This window comes from Silene latifolia, chromosome 8, assembly GCF_048544455.1.
Source record: "Silene latifolia isolate original U9 population chromosome 8, ASM4854445v1, whole genome shotgun sequence".
NCBI classification, from domain to species: Eukaryota; Viridiplantae; Streptophyta; class Magnoliopsida; order Caryophyllales; family Caryophyllaceae; genus Silene; species Silene latifolia.
The window spans coordinates 54,905,996-54,921,859 of NC_133533.1; the positions used below are offsets into that span (position 1 = coordinate 54,905,996).

Here is a 15,864-nt window from a genome sequence, read left to right on the forward strand (position 1 = left end):
TGGCTTAACGGTGGCAGAGGCGGGCCTGCCACAACCCAAATGTTTGAAGAAACAACGTGAGCATCCGGAGACATGGAATAAGAAATGCCCCCAGAATCTGCAAGGGTAGAAGAAATTTTTAGTCGCTTGTTTGGGAAGGATGAAATAAATCCACGAGAACCTTCCTCTTCAGAAAACCTTGCAAAATTCCTTTTACGATAACCAGCAATGGGATCAGAGGATAAGCTAGGTACATCAGTAGTAAAAGAGGACCGTGGAGAAGACTCTCGAGAGTTGAAGCTGGAATTATCATTTAGAAATGTTGCAAATCCAAAAGTAGACGTCGGAGAATTCGAGGAGAGCAGTGACTCGTATTCATCCGACATAGAGGCACCATTAGACAAAGATGACGATGAAGATACAACAATTACAGAGGATTCACTATCAAAATTGAGAAGATTTTGCAGCGATCCAAGTGGTGCTAACACCCCATGATTTGTGGGAGAATCAATATCATGAACAACCAAATCGTCTGGCGTAGAGTAAAGCATATCGGAAGAGGCAGGTTGAAAACCATCGGGAGAAAAAGTAGGCAAACAAAAAGGAGGCGCGGAAATCACCTGATGGTAGAGGCCAGAAGTAGTGTCTGGTTGAATAAGGGGAGATTCCGAGAAGCTTAATAACCCAAGGGTTGAATCATCAGCAGGGTCAGGAGCTTGCATTCTAAAAGCCGACCTTGGGACATCTCTATTTGGAAAATTCACAGGAGAAGATTGATGGGCAAGATGGAAGCGACCCATGAACAGATGAGGTGCGTGGGTGTCATGGCTGTCGTGACGCGGATTAGGATGAGCAGTGTGACCAGATTAACCCGCTAAATTAGCCCCAAAACCCGGAGGAGAAGACTGACTACCAGAATTGGCTTCTGACGAAGAAGTAGAATAAAACCCGAAAAGCGAAGAAGACGAAGAAGATGAACTATCATGTGTATCAGGCAGGTCTGGAACAGAGTTTACAATGGTATTAATAAAGGAGAAAGAAGAAGGCGGACCTCTGATAAGCTTCGTATATAAAGGAGATGAGCTAGGTCCATAAACAACGCGCAAACCAGCTAAGTGAAGGGCAGACAAATGACGGTCCAATTTAGCAGAAGCACGAGCATTGTCAAGATTGCAGAAGGAGATTTTATGACCGACTGAACCACAACTGCGACAAAATCTAAAAACGCCTTCATATCCATAGGAAACCCAGTGAATTTTATCATTATTAAGAGGAATGTAACAACCCAGGATAAGAGGTTGAGAAAGATCAACCCAGACACAGGCACGGACAAAAGGACGAGATGGAAGTTGAGGCCCAATATCCTCTTCTTCAATTACATCTCCCACATGTTGTAAAAGATGAGAAGGAAAGTATAATCTAAACCAGATGGGAATTATTCTAAAATTAATATTGTCAAACGGAATCCCATGTCATCTTACGAAGGGCTAAAATTTTATTAATAAAGCGCGGTACTAAAGTGATCAAAGTCAGCAGGATTTGAGAATTCAAAAACAAAGTACGGTTCCATAAAGTGTAGCTTAACGATCTCATGAGTGGTCCAAGAAAGGTTAATATAATGCTGGACCCTTTCCAATTTAAAGTGTCTTTGATCGACAAAAAGGCCAGCTAAAGTGAGATCAAAGTTGATGTAAGTGAGGTTTACACGGAGGTTTGTTGGTAAAGAAATTAAAGGAACTGCTTGGTAAGGTAAAGCCATGGTGAAAAATTGAAGGATAGAAGAAGACAGAGGAACAGTCAGATGGGGACAGATTTTTAAAAGGAAAAAACGGTGGAAGAGGTGAGATTTGTGGATGAAAAATATAAAACGTGTAAAGAGATGTAATGTGTCAGATAAAGTAGTGGAGGAGAATAAATTAAAGGCAAGGTGAAAAACCACAGTAACATAAGGGAAAGATAGAAATGAGTAGGTGGGTAAAGATTAGAACCAGAAAAAGACAAAAGGAGGAGTGTGTAAGGTAGTTTTTTAAAAGGAATTGTAAGGAATTCTAAGAAACTCTCCTTAGAGAGAAAACTCTCATTTTTTAGAGGAATTTCCAGTCTCTTGCCAATATTGCTTTTTATATCTGTCTATTCTTATTCCTTATTACCACTCCCCCTCACCATCGACCACACCCTGATTAGTGATTCCATCATTTAGGCTAAGAAAATTTCCCATAAAGTTTTGTACAAATTCTCATTTGTGACGGACGCTATCCGTCACAAGTGAGAGACGGAGCGAATAGATACCGTATTAGCTAATATGGGTCGGATAGGAAAATGATAGTGGGTATTGTGTATAATATATAATATTGGGGTGGGGGACACAAATGCATAAAAAACACCACCAAATCATGCTTTACGTCAAACATACATCAACAACCAAACATTAGGTAAGCAAAACTTCTCAAATACTCTCTTCCTCCGTCCTTCTCTCCTAATTTTTTAATTTTTTTATGAACTTCTCTCTTCTAGACATTTTAATTTTACTTTTTTAATACCAAACAACTTCCTCTCTTTAAAACTTCTTCATCAAAAATCTCATTTAAAATTGCACAAATACATCTACCAAAAAAAATTCACAAATAGCAGAGGAAGCAGCTACTTTGACGGTTTTAGAGGAGCAAATTGATGATGTCGAGAACGAGGATGGTGAATTGCTTGATGGTAATTAATTATTGTGTTGGTTTTTTTATTTATGTAAAAAGTTTCAATCTTTATGTCATTTGTTACTCAAAGTTGATAATTTTATTAAGTTTTTTTTTATGTTAAAAAGTTTGAATCTTTAGTGTTTTGATGTGTAGATCTGGGGTTGTTTTTTTATTTATGTAAAAAGATTCAATCTTTATGTCATGTTTTACTCGAAGTATTGGGTTTTTGTTTGATTTATGTGAAAAAGTTTGAATCTTTTGTGTTTTGATGTGTAGATCTAGGGTTGTTATGGCTAAAAAATGAGGATTCTATCCAAATCAATTTAGAGAGGAATTTGTTTTACTATTAGTATGATGGATTATTTCGAAAATGGTATGTTGTTCGTTCCTTCCGAATGTTCAATTTTAATTCACTTTCGTCATTTGTTTATTACGTAACATCATATGTTTAAGAATCCGTCTTTTGTTTTAGGAAAACCATGTACTCATGTGTGATTTACAAAAAGGGTAAACTTTCTGTTTTTATGATGAATTCGTGACTAAAATGTTTGTTTTATATACTGTTTTGGGTAAATAAAATGTGTTACGAAAATAGGCAATCTTCGTCTTTGATCGAAAAACTGAGAACCACATGTATAAGAGACGTTTTGTATTGAGAACCGGTTTAACAAGAAGAGCAAGAAATAGACATCTCCGCAAGACGGTATGCCTGTAATCTGTAATATATTTGTCCTGAACTTGGAACATGTAGTATCTAAAGGGCCGATAATGTGACCATATCAGTTGAGTAATTATATCAAAATGTGACCATAGCTAATTCAAAATTGATGTTACGTTGAGTTTAATACAAACTAACATTTATGTGTAATCACTGTGACATATGTATTAGTATTAAATATGTGACCATTGTAACTTAGAAATGTACCAAAGTGTCGTATTTTTTTAAGATCATAAAAAGGTTTTTTTTTTTGTAACATAAATCACTAAACATGATCACATGTGTCTTAAAGCTGAATATATGACCATTGTAACTAAGAAATGTACCAATGTTTGTTTTATTGGGAAAATTATAAAAATGTTGTTTTGGTAAACATAAATGACTAAACATGATCACATATGCTTTAATGGTGAAAATGTGACCACCTTAGAACACATATGTCTTAGTGATGAAAATAGACCACCTTAACATTATTGTTAACATGTCAACATAATAGACTAAACATGGTGACATATCTATGATTGTTGTCACTGTGACCACCTTATCAGAGATATGTACCTATGTCTTAGTGTTGTGACCTGAACTTAACATGACAACATCTATGCGTTACACATGTTAACATTTATGTGTAAACAATGTGACATATGTATTAGTGTTGAATATGTAGCCATTTTAACTAACAAATGTACTATCCTTTTTTTTTTGGAAATTATATAAATGTTTTTTTTATAACATAAACAAGTAAACATGATCACATATGTTTTAATGTTGAAAATGTGACCACCTTAGATCACATATGTCTTAGTATTGAAAATGTAACCACTTTAACATTATTCTTAATATATTAACATAATAGAATAAACATGCTGAAATATATGTGATTGTTGACAATGTCATCATCTTATCGAGATATGTATCTATGTCTTAGTATTGTGACCTGAACTTAACATGATAACATCTATGCGTTAGACATGGTAACATTTATGTGTAAACATTGTAACATGTATTAGTGTTGAATAGGTAACCACTTTAGCTAAGAAATGTACCAATGTTTTTATTTTTTGAAGATTATAAAGATGTTTGTTTTGGTAACATAAATGAGTTAACATGATCACATATGTCTTAATAATGTTGAAAATGTGACCATCTTATATCACATACTATGTCTTAGTGTTGAAAATGTGACCACCTTAACATTTGTCTTAACATGTTAACATAATTGACTAAACATGGTGACATATCTGTGATTGTTGGCAATGTGATCACCTTATCGAGAGATATGTACCGTGTCTTAGTGTTGTGACCTTTGTAACTTAACATGATAACATATATGCTTTACATATGGTAACATTTATCTGTAAATATCGTATCATATGTGTTAGTGTTGAATAGGTAACCATTTTAGCTGAGAAATATACCAATGTTTTTATTTTTATTTTTGAAGATTATAAAAATATTTGTTTTGATAACATAAATGTATAAACATGATCACATATGTCTTAATGTTGAAAATGTGACCATCATAGATCACATATGTCTTAGTGTTGAAAACATGACCACCTTAACATTATTCTTAATATGTCAACATAATAGACTAAACATGGTGACATATCTGTGATTGTTTACAATGTGACCACCTATCAACTCAGATTGGGCGAGCTGAACGTTAAGCAGACGCCACTTATCAACTCAAGTACATCCGTGCTAGAGATAGGCCAACAGGAGGTCCCATTTGTAATAGTTCTCAAGATGTTGCTCGTCCTCCCAAGACTTCGAAGAATAAATGAAGAAGGGGCATGGCCCGTTGATGTAAGCGTTAGTTTGTAATAATGATGATCTTTTGGGAATTAGTACATGGTGGTTTGTTTAACGATGTATTCTTTTTGGGACACACTTTTTAGTCCCTCATGATGTTAGGGATGTAAGACAATCTTTGTTTTGTAAACACCTTATGATGAAATGAGACAATCTACGAATGTTCTGACATATGTTCTTATTATGGTTACATTACTGCAGTAGAGTGGTTTCATTTCCTACCAAAGTGGTCACATTTTGAATCATCTCCTAAATTCAGTTCCATTATGGTTACATTCCTAGCGGTAGAGTGGTGACATTTTCCAACCAAAGTGCTCACATTTTGAATATGTTAACATAAGTCGCCACGTTATAAAACGTTTATATTATCATGTTAAACTCAGTTCAGAACTCTCAAACATAGGCACATATCTCGATACGATGGTCACATTTTCAACAAACACATTTAATTAGGTCACCATGTTTAAACAATTATGTTAACTTGTTAAGATGGCAGCTGCTGTTGGCACCAAAAAGAAGAGTAAGAAACAGACATCTCTGCAAGACGGTATGCCTGTAATCTATAGTATATTTACATGCCGTAGTTAAGATGGTAGCTGTCGTAGTTACATTTCCATACTAAGATGGTAATATTCTCCTTTTCACATTCTAAGAGACTATAGCTGCCTAATAATATGGATGTATTTCCATTATAACATATTCTCTTTTACACAATTTTCAAATAAACAAAAGTGGTCACATACGCGACAAAAGTTATAACATTTGTAAACTTTTAAGGTGATAGTTAAAATTGTTCAAAAGAAAATGCGCATATTTTATAATAAGACGGTTACAAATCAATCATTGTCTTACATCACTAACATCTTGAGGGACTAAAAAAGTGCGTTGCAAAATAACATATTATCCATTAACCACTAAGTACTAAGTCTTTCTTATTACAAACCGATGTTCACTGTATCTTTCACATCCATCTTTTGCGCGGTGGTCAATTTTTATGAGATGGTATAGGGAAGATGGTGGCCCATGTCCCTCGACCTCTTTCATTTACCTACAAACAAAACAAATTAATCAGTCCTTAATATAAAACAACTAAGATGATAACATTTTCGAATAACATAGTAATATTAAGACACATTTGTAACATTCAAAACATCATATGTCAGTTTATATTCACTCTCAATTGTTACATTAAGATGGTAACAACTAACAAGGGCATATGTTACCAGTTTAACTCCATTAGTTACCATATAATTATCTTAATGAATATATAAATTAACTGGTGTAGCTTAAATGGTAACAAATTAAACAGAAAGGAGCAACACATTGTTATGTTACCATTTTAACTGAAATTGATATCACACAATCACAAATCCATATATACGATAAAATGGTAACAATGTACACCCTCATTGATCACATATGAAAATTAAAATGGTCAAATATTTTTAAATGGTCACGTTCTTTAATAAAATGGTAACATTAACACTGAAAACAGATATCCAGAATAGTAATAATTTAACTCAAACAAACATTTCTATAATGAGCAAGACACTCAAACATAGATACATCTCTCAACTAAGGCGGTCACATTTTCAAAACTAATACATATGTCATCATATTGAGTCATTTATGTTAGCAAGATAAATAACAACACACTCAAACATAAGTACATTACTCAACTAAGGTGATCACATATTCAACACAAACACATATGTCACAGTGTTTACTCATTTAGGTTATCATGTTAAGATTCATTTTAAACCATAACAAACATTTTTATAATGAGCAACATACTTAAATATAGGTACATTTCTCGCTAAGGTGGTCACATTTCCAACACAAACACATATGTCACCATGTTTAGTCATTTATGTTAACATGTTAAGATTCATTTTAAACCCAAATAAACATAAATATAAATAACAAGAGCTGAACCTAGTAAGATAGCAATTACACACACTCAAACATAGGTACAATCCCCGACTAATGTGGTAACATTTTTAACACAAATCATGTCACCATGTTTATTTATATATGTTAACATGTTAAGATTCATTTTATTCCAAAACAAACATAAATATAATGTGCAACACACTCAAACATAGGTATATTTCTAAGCTAAGGTAGTCACATTTTCAACACTAACACATATGTCACCATGTTTACTCATTTATGCGAACATGTTAAGGTTCATTTTAAACCCAATCAAACATTTCTGTAATGTTCAACACACTCAAACATAAGTACATTTCTCAACTCAGGTGGTCACATTTTGAACACTAACACGTATGTCACCATGTTTACTCATTTATGTTAACATGTTAAAATTCATTTTAAACCCAACAAACGTAAATATAATGTGCAGCACATTTAAACATAGATACATTTCTCGCTAAGGTGGTCACATTTCAATACTAACACATATGTCACTATGTTTACACATATATGTTGACATGGTAAGATCCATATTAAACCCAAACAAACATAAATATAAATAACAACACACTCAAATATAGGTACATTTCTCAACTAATGTAGTCGCATTATTAACACAAAGGTGGTAACATTTTCGTTCTCAGATTATTGCAAATACATTTTAGATAAACATTAAAATCACATTTTTCTATATTTTCGTCATCACAGCCTTCGACAAAACCTAATCACACTATCGTTTCCACTTTCCACTAATAAAATCACATTTTTATCTATTTTCATGAAAATCAAACTTTAAACGCAAATCTAACGAACAATAAATACTAATCACATCGAATTAAATATCTTCTCCCACTCAACAACTAATTCAACTTAGAAATACGATTAAATTCACCAAATAAATCATCTGTTTTCTCCAATCAATACTACTTCAACCAAAAACACACGATTACAATCGATGAACAACAAGATCTCAATACAAAAACAAATAAGATCACAACAACAAAAAAATCAAGATTCGTAAAATCAGTAATCTATGAATCTACGAAATCCTAATTTTGACATTAATTAATTTTTTACAAATAAAATTGAGATTTTTGAGTAATGTTTTACAATAAATTACTAAACAACAAAAATATCACCATAAAATCAACACAATACTTTCCAAATCAACACAATACCTGCTAAAATGGCGATTCAAATGGGAAAATGACGATTATTGTTGATGATAGAGTGAGAGTGATGAGAGAGTGATAAAAAAAATATAAAAACTGATGTGAGAGTGATGAGAGAGGGTGATGTTTGTATAATTATTTGCCTGACATCAGACGAAATATTGGGAGCTCCCCAATTGTTTACTATTTTTTTTTGCTTTTCCAAGAATTCTATAAATTAAATAATAGGTAGACATGCCCCACAAGTATCCATATTACTCAATATGGTATTGATTTGGCCCGTCTTCACCTTGTGACGGATATACTCCGTCACAAGGGAGACTAATTGAAAGTTTTGTGGGATCTAAATTTATTTTTTTATTTCTTATGTAAAAAGAAAAGGGGAAGAATATATATATATATATATATATATATATATATATATATATATATATATATATATATATATATATAAAACTTTTTTCGAGCGATCTGAGAGCGTCCACATCATCAAAAATAAGTTTAGGAAAGTATAATTTTTTATGTAAAAAATAAAATAGAGAATTTTTTAATTATTATAATATGTATATTTCCTAAATTATATTCAAGTGATATTTCCAATTTTTATATAAAACTTTTACATTTCATTTGTCAAAAAAAATATCGTTAAAAAAATTATGAAAATAATATAATTAGCTTTGTGGTAAAAAAAATGCTATCATTAGAGTATAAATTTCATATTATTTGCACATATTAAAGATGGTGTACTTCTTAATATGAAAAATTGTGTACTTTTTAGTATGTTTTGTCCCACATTGAAAAATAAGTAGGTGTGGTGAACATACTACATATAAATAGTATAATTGTCCCACATCGAAAGATTAGTATAAGGTGGGTGATTCTATAATTATAAATAGGAGGCATACTTGGAACTTAGGCATCAACCCAAAATCTTTTGAGTCTCTTAAGTATTGTCTTGGAGAGCTCTTAAAAGTTTATATCATTATATTTTTTACCTATAGATTTTATATGTCCCACATTGAAAAATTATATAGGTGTGGTAAATATACTACGTTTAAATAATATAATTAGAATTGTGTTAAAAAAATTCGATCATTAGAGTATAGGTTCATATCATTTACACATATTTTAATTATGATAAAAAAAAATAAAAAACACACGTATGAATATTAATAGATAATATAGTATTTGCTTATTATTAAATCGGGTTGGATGTCGAATTAGGTTCAAAAAATATGGTGTACTTTTAAATATGTTATTCGTCTTACATTGAAAAATAATGTTGGTGTGATAAATATATACTACGTATAAATAGTTGAATTGTCCCACATCATAAGATTATCATAAGGTGGGGTGATCCCATGATTATAAATAAGATTTATCCTTGGAACTTAGGTATCACCCCAAATTTATTGAATCTCTCAAAGTATACTTATTATATAAAAGACTTTAAACATAATCTTGAATTAAATGTTAAATTTTTAAAGTTGTAACATTTTTTTAGGTGGGAGAAAGATCGATAAAATGGTCAATATTATAACGGAAATTTTTCATGGTACCCTCGAATTTTGTTAGATTACACATAATACCCCTAATTTTAAGTTTGTACATATAATACCCTTGTGTTTACTTTTTTCATAACGCCGTTACTCCTATGAGTAACTTGAGTAATTGAGCATGCCATGCTATTTGTGTTTTGTTATTTAGGTATTAAATGTTAGTTTATTAAATAAAATTTGGATTTAAGAATTAGATGATGAAGTGTTTGTCTAATAGATAACAAAAGAAAAAGGGGTCAAAAGTCATAGGAGCAATGACGTTATGACGAAAGTTGTCAAATGGTATTCTGGGAAAGAAAGGTGAACACAAGGGTACCATTTGTAGAGTACTTGATCATATTATTAAATTTAAATATAACTATTAGATATAATTAGACCTGACAAACAGATCAGGTCGTGTCGTATTTGTGTCCGTGTCAACTTTAAACGGGTCACCACTACCCCAACCCTAACCCGACCCATTTACATAAACGTGTCATTTGTCTCAACCCTAACCCAACCCATTTAATTTTTCTATAACCCAACCCGACCTATTTAACCCATTTATCTATAAGCAGATCATTTTTAACCCGTTTAACCCAATAAACTAATAAAATAAACTAAGTTTTATAGCCCTAGTATCTAAAAAATGATGAATTAAAATGCTTATTTTTAAGTTGTTTAGTTGAATTATTGACTCAACCCAAGTATATTATAACACTTTTAAATAAATGGGTTATTCGTGTTGGGTTCGTATCAAAAGAGCCCAACCCTAACCCAGCCCATTTAAATTTCGTGTCGTGTCCGTGTCAACCCAATTACTTAAATGGGTCACAACATCTTAACCCTGACCCGCTAACTTCGTGTCGGGTTCGTGTCGTGTTTTCGGGTCGTGTCAATAATTGCCACCTCTAGATATAATGAGTAACAATTAACCGTATTCGGTATTCGGGATCTGGTTGAATGTCGAACTAAGTGCAAAAAAGATGGTGTAATTCTGAGTATGTTATTTGTCCCACATTGAAAAACAATGCGGGTTTGATGATATACTACGTATAAATAGTAGAATTGTCCCACATCAGAAAAATAATCCAAGTTTGGTGAATATATTACTTATAAATAGTAGAATTGTCCCACATCGAAAGATTAGTATAAGGTGGGGTGATTATATGATTATAAATAAGAGTTAACCCACGTATATATTAATCTTTTATTTGACATAGAATGTAAATAAATAAGTTAATTACCCCGTTGCAACGCACGGGCATTCAAACTAGTATATAGAATAAGAGAGTATTTTTTTAAACAAGTTAAGAAAATCAAAGCGTCTTTTGCTTGTGATGGACACTATCCGTCACAAGCTTGTGACGGATAGTGCCCCTTTCACAATAAGACAAGTGGGAGGGCAAGTGAGGAAGAAATGAAGCACCCCATGGATAGTGTCACTTGCATATTATGAGAGGGGCACTATCCGTCTTCAGCTTGTGACGATAGTGCCCGTCTTCAATGAGAATTTGTGTAAGAAAATTAGATTGATCCCTTAGGATATGACCAACCTATTTTATCCTTTCGGATGAACGAGGTAAGTTGTGGGCTTATAGCCAACGACTTTCAAACCACCTCAAAAAAGTTGGACTAGGATACCCAACAAAGGCCACAAAGTCAGCGACTTTATTGGCCACCCGGAAGCAATGTTGAACTATCATTTCGTAAAAAAAATGAAGATCTAATTTCAAATCATTGATAATAAGATTTTCCATGAAATTTGTCAAGTACTACGAATTAAGTTGATAACACAAAGATCATCTTCAATTATCAATTTCGAGACTCTTAAAAATTTAGCAGCTAAAATGTCTTTTAATGCAAGAGCTTCTACAAAAAAAAAAATAATAAAAAAAAAAAAAAAATTACCTCACCCACATACTTTTACATAATCTTCCCACTTTGTTTTTGTTCATTTTCTTAGGAATTACTTTTTTTTCGGATAAAGACATCTCTTTCACATACACTTTTCATTAACTTTTCATATGATCTTTTTCTAAACCTGACAAATCAAGTCTTATATCTTATCTTTCTCCCTAAAATTGAATCTAATTAAAAATTTGAATAATGGATTTATAACTTTCCATTTAGTAAAGTAATTTTGTCGTTTAGCAATTAGTAATATGTTCTATTGTAATTATCAGGATTTGCCCAGAATTTTGCGAGCATAACCATGATACAAGACTAGAACAGACACAAAAAACGTATTAACAGACTAAGATCAATTGGTCTCCCTTGTGACGGGTTACCATTTGTGGCGGATATTTTGTGAGTTAAAATGGTAACAAAATGGGTTAGTGGAGAAAGGGGATCACATGAATAGTGTTGCGAGAAAATTATTTAAGGTAAAATGGTATCCGTCACTCAAGAGTGACGGATATGTGCCGTCACAAACAAGAATTTGTGGACTAAGATATTATCTTGGATGAGCTAAAATTGCAGCAATGACAGTACGAAGTGTAAACATTAGTGGGAGTGTGTGGCCTAAGCAAATGCATAGTAAATTAGTTTGTCACAGCTACGCTATACATGTACATATTGAGTCACGATTCACGAGTGTTGTACTATTGTAGCTTTTGGACCTTTTTTTTTCAGCAATAAAATAAACTGATTGGTCGGAGAAGGGAGCGAAGGTCGGCCAGCGTGAGGTCGACCGGAGAACCGTTGGCCGGCGATTGGACTGACCGTACCAAGGGGGTGTAAATGAAGGTGTTGGTGGTGGTGGTGAAGGGAGATGATGAACGGGAGAAGAAAAATCAATTGAGGGGAAAAAAATGACAAAGATAAAAATATAAAAGACGTATGTGAAATAGTAAAATTCGTATGTGAAAAAAAGTATTAAAGGAAGTGAATAAGACCGCGGGTACATTTACTTGCAGCGCGTCACATGTTTACTTAAAAAATGACAGAGGAAGAAAGTGAAGGCAGAGGACAAAAGTCTGAAACTGCGTCACATGGATTTTCAAATTTTGTTTGTTTCCTTTTGTTAGGAGCATTCTCAACCTCCAATTAACGTTGGGCTTAACAACAAAGTGCTTAAAGAGGAATAATCTACAGCAGATAAATCATCCTGATTTTGACTGAATTATCCTCAAACTTAGACTGTTATATTCAACACAAAAGTCAACACCAAAAATCTTGCTCAGGAAGATGCAATGTTGTCACGATCAAGATTCAACTTTGAATCGTTCGGGTTCCATGGATCAAATCGTGGGATCAAATCGTAGGATCGTACGATTCTCGCTAGTTTAGGCATGATTGATGGAATAGAAGGGATCTCACAAATATGTAAATTAACTATAAATTAACATAAATGAAGTATTAGTTATATAATTATAAAAGCCGCTATAGTGTTTTTGAACAAAAGAATTGATAATTCAACCGCTAATGTCACCATTGCTAATTTATGGCAACTAAGGACCAAAATGTTGAAAAAATGGTGAAAGGGGACAATTATAGTCTGGACAACATACTAATATCAACACTAGTTATCAAAGCTTATTGTTGAAAAAATAGTGACAGGAACAATTCGAATCTCAGACAACATACTAATTCAACACTAGTCATCAAAGCTTATTTAGGATTCATGGGTGATGAGTAATGATAGCATATTGTTGAATGTTAAATTGGGCATTAGGGTTCGTGGATATTTGACAAAAGAAATAGAATTACGAAGTTGGGTTTACCAGTTTAGTTGGGGGTTATTTTACGTCTTTTTTACTTCATTTTTCATATTTTTGTTAGTCAAACGGGTTAACATAACTAAGTGACCACATAAATCAATGAAAGAAATGGTATTAAGAGTGTGAAATAGGCCTTAAAAAGTTGTAAGAACATGTGGCCCATCGGCCCATTACATTCAAATGCATTTATTATAGGCAAAACATAGAATTGTACGATTCTACAATTCTGATTGATTCTGACCGATTGTACTGCGATTCTACCCCATAACCATCCTATGAGCGATTTGGATCGTTTATCTATTTTTGGATAGTAGAATCATACATTCTTCAATCCGGATCGCGATTTTAACAACATTGGGTAAATGGTCTACGGTATACCTAGACCGGTAATTCTTCATATCTAATGTTTATTTTAACACAAAATCTCACTTGAGAAGGATACTATCCGTCTAAAGTTGTAAACGGGTCAAATACGTCACCACTTTCATAATAAGATAAACAACAAATGGGATGGTGGGGTTGTCTCATTATGAAAGTGGTGACATATTTGACTCGTTTACATCTTTAGACGGATATACCCATCCGTCTACAATAAGACTAATTGTTATTTTAATTTGTAGTGGTATGAGTTTGAAACTTAATTAAGGCTAAAATATGTACAATAAAATATTTTAAATAATAATTTTAATGTTCTAAAATCATGAAAATAATTATTTAATTGGATAAGTATATACAAAATTCAATTTACAATACGCCATAATTTTTGTTTTCGAATTTTTGTTCATTATAATTTCACACATATGGGTATCAATCTCATACTCAACCCTTCCCTTCGGAATGAGAAACTAATACCTAACTAGTATTGGTGATCGGCTTTATCCAGGCTACTTCTATTTAGTATTAAAATTTATTTTATTAAATAAAACTACTTTAAAGTTGCATAACTCATAAATTTATCATTAATATATTTTCTATGACATATCTTAAAATTACGATGAAATAAATTATGAGACAAATAACAAATTCACTACTCCCGCTATTAATATTTTACTTAAATCGATTGGTTAGCTAATTGTTCATATATACTTTCTTTTAGTAGTGTTACTTTTATTACATTCGTTATTACTATTGTTACTTTCACTACTCCCACCGTAATTATTGTTACATAATTATTGTTACTTTCACTAGTGCCGCATTAATATTGATAATTTCACTACTTCCGTCGTTACTTCTATTACTTTCACTACTCCCGCTCGCTGCTAATATTATTACTTTGATTATTCAAATGAGTGATTACTATCATATTACTATATACAATGTTAATACAATTTTTTTCACTACTAACAAAATCACTTTTCCTATTTAGGCAAGTAATTTTAAGAGACTTATATATTTATATAAATATATTACATATATCATATATGCATTAAATCAAATCGAAATAATTATGGAATATTATATTTTTTTGGGAAATTTAGCTTAATTTATTTATATTTTAATAGTTTCCAAAATATAACAAACTTATATTATATTTGTGTATGTTAAATAATTAACATCTTTATACTAAACTTTATACCGATTAATTCCATAAGTGGGACATGTTTATTTTAAGGAAAATCATCATATTCTGGTTTTCTCTAGATTTATATTTGAGTTTTTTGGCAAACACTACCTAACATTTGTCTCATTTTCAAAAACACTACCTAACATTTTTAATTTTGCAAGAAACTACCTAATATTTTTTTATTTTGTCTAAAACTATCAAACCTCAATCAATGGTGAAATAAGTCAATTTTTTGGTCATTGACCAATTTCACACGTGAGAACTCATCTGACTACCTTTCCCTCCAATTCTTTTTGCTGACTATTTTTTTCCCTCCAAAACACCAAATAAAAGCCCAAGCCACTCTAATTACCTTCCTTCTTCATTTCATCTCTCCTCAATCTAATTAAGAAGTGATGGAAAGTGTAGGAGGATTAATGGAAAGTGATGTCTGGAAGAGTTAAGAAGTAAAGAAGAGGATTTAGGTAAGAATTAGTAAAGGTAATGAGTCACGGAAGGATATTTTGATTTGAAATAGGAAAAAAAAAAAAAAAAAAAGGTAATAATGAGTTCTCACGTGTAACATTGGTCAATGACCAAAAAATTGACTTATTTTACAATTGATTGGGTTTTGGTAGTTTTAGACAAAAACTAAAAAACATTAGGTAGTTTTCCGCAAAATTACAAATGTTAGGTAGTATTTTTGAAAATGAGACAAATGTTAGATAGTGTTTGCCAAAAGACTCTTT

The 15,864-nt window shown here is 32.1% G+C and overlaps 1 long non-coding RNA gene across 1 annotated transcript; it reads left to right on the forward strand.

Moving 5' to 3' along the window:
* Positions 1-2,358: 2,358 nt before the first annotated feature.
* Positions 2,359-5,373, forward strand: LOC141594367 (uncharacterized). The gene is made up of 2 exons (XR_012522153.1): positions 2,359-2,685; positions 5,037-5,373. It is a non-coding gene; the product is annotated as an uncharacterized LOC141594367 (long non-coding RNA).
* Positions 5,374-15,864: the final 10,491 nt, after the last annotated feature.